The sequence below is a fragment of the Triticum dicoccoides genome, chromosome 3B (assembly GCF_002162155.2).
Source record: "Triticum dicoccoides isolate Atlit2015 ecotype Zavitan chromosome 3B, WEW_v2.0, whole genome shotgun sequence".
Taxonomy (NCBI): domain Eukaryota; kingdom Viridiplantae; phylum Streptophyta; class Magnoliopsida; order Poales; family Poaceae; genus Triticum; species Triticum dicoccoides.
Window position 1 is genome coordinate 266,579,912 of NC_041385.1, and position 5,590 is coordinate 266,585,501.

At 41.5% G+C, this 5,590-nt stretch overlaps 2 long non-coding RNA genes across 6 annotated transcripts; both read right to left on the reverse strand.

Moving 5' to 3' along the window:
• Window positions 1–439: 439 nt before the first annotated feature.
• Window positions 440–3,971, reverse strand: LOC119275864. 5 transcript variants are annotated; one of them, XR_005135902.1, is made up of 5 exons: window positions 3,612–3,971; window positions 3,226–3,340; window positions 2,340–2,698; window positions 1,155–1,372; window positions 440–610 (listed from the first exon to the last, which is right to left on the reverse strand). It is a non-coding gene; the product is annotated as an uncharacterized LOC119275864 (long non-coding RNA). The 5 variants fall into 5 exon arrangements; XR_005135904.1 differs by lacking the exon at window positions 440–610 and having other exon boundaries at window positions 873–1,372; window positions 2,340–3,084; XR_005135905.1 differs by lacking the exon at window positions 440–610 and having other exon boundaries at window positions 877–1,372; window positions 3,770–3,971.
• Window positions 3,972–4,958: 987 nt separating this feature from the next.
• LOC119281236 lies at window positions 4,959–5,584 on the reverse strand. The gene is made up of 3 exons (XR_005138310.1): window positions 5,329–5,584; window positions 5,086–5,222; window positions 4,959–4,988 (listed from the first exon to the last, which is right to left on the reverse strand). It is a non-coding gene; the product is annotated as an uncharacterized LOC119281236 (long non-coding RNA).
• Between the last annotated feature and the right edge of the window lie 6 nt (window positions 5,585–5,590).

Genomic DNA, 5,590 nt, shown 5'->3' on the forward strand with positions numbered 1-5,590 from the left:
GGGCGAGGTTGGATTCAGCCGGCGGCTGGTCCGGTCGGTAGGATGCTGCAGAAGGCGGGGGGTGACAGGCGCAGGGCGGCGGGGCTTGGAGTGGTCGCGCACGACGGAGGGGCTCAAGGTGGCGGCTCGGGGCGGGGATGGCGGTGCGCGGCGGCGGAGGGAGGCTGGGACGGCGCCCGGCAGAAAACAAGTAAATGATGTTCTAGTAATAGAACATAATGGATAAATAAATTCAGAGAAGTATAAACCAACATTAGATATCAAAATGTAAGATAAAGTCTCTGCTTTGAGGCATAACAACAGCTAGTCAACATGATTTTTTCCTCCAAATCAAGACTTCCCAAGAATAAGCTAGCATCTGGACTGAATCCACTGGATAGATCGATCGACTACAAGAACATTTTTGCAACCTGAATACGAATGGAAAAAAGCATGGTGATAATGCAAATTCAGAAGCCCTGTTTAGCGACGCATTCATCTGTCCATGTTCACTCCATGACTAATAGCACTACTAAAATCACCAGGGTGCTACAGATTCGCAAGCTCGCCTAAGATTATGGAAGCACCATCCGTACTTGCGCTCCATTCCTGGGCACCAAGTTCTCTGTCACTGCACAAAGTAAGAGAAGTGGCCCCAAAATCAGTTCACCTACTTCACTAGAACTAAGAAACAAATAGAAATCCAAGAGGATCAAGCTGCAACATTACTAGGAGCATCAACGGTACGAGAAGCCCGCTGGAGTGAACTAAGAAACAAAAAATATTTTTAGTAATTTACTAATTGAACTGATGGTCTTTTTGTCAAATCATGCACTAAATAACTGCTGCAGAATATGGAAAATATATCAAAGAGAAACCGGAGGTGTGGCGGCACTGCTGCAGCACTTGTGGATTTTATAACATTTTCAAGAGAATCGGACCATACACTTGCTGGAAAAATGGAACTTCAAATAAATCTATTCAGCAAGAGGAAACATAGGGTATCCTTTCTTTGCCTATTATACCAAATACCAAACAACAAAAATTGGTTCTCATAACCATTTCAACAAGCACCTATAAACCATCAATTATTCTCATATAAGTAGCATAGAATCGAATGGAGCAGCAGTAGGGCATGAGAAGAAAGAAGTAGCAGCAACACCTCAAGATCCTACCATTTTTTTGTACATGATGCATCTCCCCTGCCGTTCAGATACAGGAGGCCATTGAGTTCACTTACTGGATATCATTCAGTTAAGTTTGTGTACATGCTCGCATTCCGCATCAGACACCAGGCATGCATCAGCACACACGCCACAGTACACACGCAAGTTCTAGTAGGCAGCATGGATTATTTTGTTGAATCCATTGAACGGAAGGGAGCTCCTTCAACCTGTAAGATGAACGGAAAAAGCATACAAGGTGAAATAATTTTGTCAATGTCGAAATGATCATAATCATGTAAAACATGTAAAAATAACGACAAGTTCATGCATAGTAACATTAGAAGTATACGAAGAAACCTAAATAGAAGTTCTGTACTTTAAAATACTTCATTTTAGTTCCCAAATACTTCATTTGTTTCGAAATATGAACTTCTATATTTATTTTCTTAGAACTTATTATGTTTCCCCTGCAAATTTCATATATAAGTGAATTATTTCCCATCAACCAACAGATTTCACTTCTTTATGTTGAACTGCTACAAATCTATTTTTTGTTAGCAAAACTTGAACGGGAAAAGCCTGCAAAGGTGTACACAACTATATCACATCCTATGTAAAGGCCATTGGAGAAAGAATTAGCAAAACTGAAACAAAAATATATGTTACCAGAACTGAAAGCAATGGTTTTTCAAACTTTTGGGTGAGTGCACGGTGCTCTAATTCAATTGCATATATCTGAAACTCCACAAGTGACCTGAACTTATGCATAACAGTATGAGTGCAGAATTCTTGTAAACATAAGAAAAAGACATAGAGTGCACATATAATTTTTCAAGATTTCCTTGATGTTCTGCACATTAAAGTTGATGTACTGAAAGAATGCAAATTTTGAACTGAAAATCAAGTAAAAAATGAACTCTTATAAAGTTCAAGTTCAAAAGAACCTCCACACGCACCAAACTTATAGAATTTTTTCTCTGAACCTATTTAGTGATACATCTAAACTTACAGGATTCCGAAACATGAACTGATGATTTTTCTGCACAAGGACCCAAGAATTCTGTAGCATCACACGTGCTATGCATGTTTAGGCAAATGGAGATGCCAATTTTGTCCATATAGTTACTTATGGATACCAGCAAATTTCGTAAAATGGAAGACAGATAGGTCTAGCTACTCTATTATGAAGCTCACCTTAATATTTGAGATACCAATGAACCACTAACGAAGGGGCTCCCTGGGGCCGCTCCCTGTCTCCAACCGAAAAAAGACCGATGACAATGCACATGAACCAGTACGACCGCCGTGGGGCAGGAACCATGACGACGGCGGCCTGATCATTGAAAAAAATCTAGGGCGGAGCATGGGGTGGCCTGCACGCAGCTCTTGTCGTGAACGGCAGTGGCGGGTGCAGTTGTACTGCCAAGATGAATATCCTCGCCCTCCTTCCGCTGAGCGCAACGTCACAGAATACCAACTACCATCAGTTGTAGTCAAAGCACTTACTGAAAAGGTCCCATTGGCATGCCGAAGTTGCTTATTTACTCGATATTCTGAAAAGATGAATGCCAAGACTAACATCATAACTTGATTTTTTCTAGTGGATACATACTGATGAACTACTATAGGTCTTGTTGTTGAATTGTCCTTGCTATTCAGGATGTTTTTTCTTTTTACAAAATTTAACTGAAGAGTACTCCATTTTAGAAAAAATATGAACTTTACGGAAAAGAAAACCTGAACATTTGAGATGGTAGTGTGTGAACTTCTCAATAAAACATTTTATTTTAAATGTTTGTGCGATCAAAAATAGAAAAGTGTGGGAAATAGGATGTGCACTTTCCTGTACAAAAAGTTTGAACTCCCTGTCAAATGATTGGTTTCAGTAGTAGAGAAAAATGGCTGAACCTCTTACGTACAAAACTGAACTTGATTCAACCTTCACACATCAAGAATTTTGGACTTCACTCAAACATTTAAATAGTTCAACCAAATACATACAAACAGAAAACATGCTATAATCGGTCTTGTTTTGCAAACTATCAAGTAAGCAGCACATTATTTTTGGGCAGAGACTTACATTGGTCTGGGCGATGATGAGTTGGACTTGTTATAGTACTAGCACTTGCTTCCTGATATCAAACCACCATCTTCTTTTATTTTCTCCATTGGGAATCTTGTGATGACCATTTTGTCTTTAAACAAAGAAGGGTAGTAGTTTAGCCCTCGCAACACATAGGAAATAGAAAAGGGAGCGAGTTGCGCAGAGTACTTAGTACGTACTCAACTATTCACATCATGTAGAGTTAAGCAACTTCAAAAAAAGAAAGTGCAGATTAAGCAAAAGAGTGACAGAAGTTGAAGTAGAATTTTAACAACAACAAATCAAACCACCATGGTGTTTTGATGATTGGTGCTCAGCAACAAATAGAATTTTAACAACAACTATCTACTAGTAGTACTAACCATCGAGTGGTGCTCAGCAACGTACTCTCATCCACTATCGCTGTGGCTATACATGATTAAACCCCCATATGGTTCAGATGATGCTTATCGTTCAGTTCAACATCACGCTCACGCACCTAGTAGATAGCCATCGATCTACAGAAGGAGGAGGCAGCGACCTGCAGTAGTAGGAGACAACGACCTGCAGGTGGAAGAGGCCACGAATTGCAGCGGAGGTCGGGAGGCAGACATGTTGGCCGCCTGGAAGGCGGAGCTCAGGAGGCGGCCGCGGCTGTCTGTACTTTTGGGGCAGCTGGCAGGTGCGGCGGCGCTTCGCAGGGGCCGGCGCGGCGGCGCTTCAACAAGAAGAAAATCCATTTAAACTCTTGTATACACCCAACAAGCATCAAATTCCATATACCTGAACTTCCATCTATTGATATACTTGAACTTATTTGCTGTTAATGTACATGTACTTTGTAATTAAACATAGAAACTAAGAGAAATAGCAGTCTTTGAACTGAAACAAAATTAGGAATTGAATTGGACTAAATCAAGAAATTGTATTGAGTGTGCCATGATTTAGTCAATGTAGAAGATCATTCCATTTTGCTATCCCTCTCACACACTCACATCACCCTACTGAACCAACAAACAATAGCTGCGCACCAATGCAAGCAGTAGGGACTTCATGCAACATCATACAGTAGCAACCAATACTAGCGCATTTTCCAAACTCTCCTTTTCTTTTATCTCTTTTTTCTCAAACTTCCGCCGATGAACCCTGGACTTATCTGCTTTTATAATTTGAACTTTTTAAAAATAATTGGTATAAAGAAAAGCAGAACATATTCCGCAAGTGATCGTGTGATTGAAAGGTCTAAATAACCGGTTATTATGTCTCCAACTTTGAGAGCCCACCCAAGCTGAATCATCACTGTACCACTTTTGCTCCATAGAGCAAAGTGCAAGAAGAAATGTAAATTCAAGACTCATTACGCAGCTGCAGTTTTTTCTATTTGGAATTCATTGAACTGAATAAAATCCTATAGTGTGTACTGAAAAAACACTATAAGGTATTTAAATGAACTCTCACCAGCAGTATTTTTTGTACTTCTCATATTAATTCATGGACTTGCTGTTAAATACGTACATGGACCATGTAGTAATCTTGAACTTAATAATAATCTCATGGACTTGTTCTCTTTCTGCAGTTGAATTGATGTAGGTCCTTGTGTCAAACTTCTACTTACTATTCTGAGGTCTTTTAATGAAAACTTACTGAAGAAAATAAAGGGGCGAAGGATGTTTTCTGGTATGGAATATGAAGAGGAGGCAAGCAGCTGCACTATCACTTTTTTGCCCATTGTTGTCCTTCGCTGGGTGCATCCATGGCCACTGTAATACATAAGAGTGAACACAAGTACAGAATTAGCGAGAACACAAGTACAGAATTAGCGAGAACACAAGTTCAGTAACATGGTCAGTTCAGTACCATAGACAAGCAAACACGGCTGAATTATCATTAGTGCAAATGCACAAGTAGCTGAACCGCGTCACATCATTGGCATACACGAGCAAGACAGTGAAGAACCATCTCTTTTCCTCTAAAAACAAGCAGAATAGAACAAGCTGCAGTACAGATAAAAAACCATATCAGCTAGAGAGAGGAGAGCGGCACGGGAGAGAGGTCATTTTGCCGTAGTTGTACACATGATGGCAATTTCAAAAAGCTGACCTTCAGTAAGTTGCGAAGATGAACGGCCGGCGAGCTTGTGGTGGCCAGAGGAAGAACAAGCCAGCGGCAGCCTGGAAAGCCGACGAGCCGGCGGTTTGGGGCAGGTGCGCATGTGGCAGGCGGCGTGGGGCGGGGCGCGCTGCCAGCGCCTGGAGGAGGACGGAGGCACGCACAGGCGGCATGGGCGGCCGCTGCTGTGGGATGTAGGAGGTGGTGGTGGAGTGACACCGGGATCCAGGGAGGTAGGGGCTCGGGCGGCACC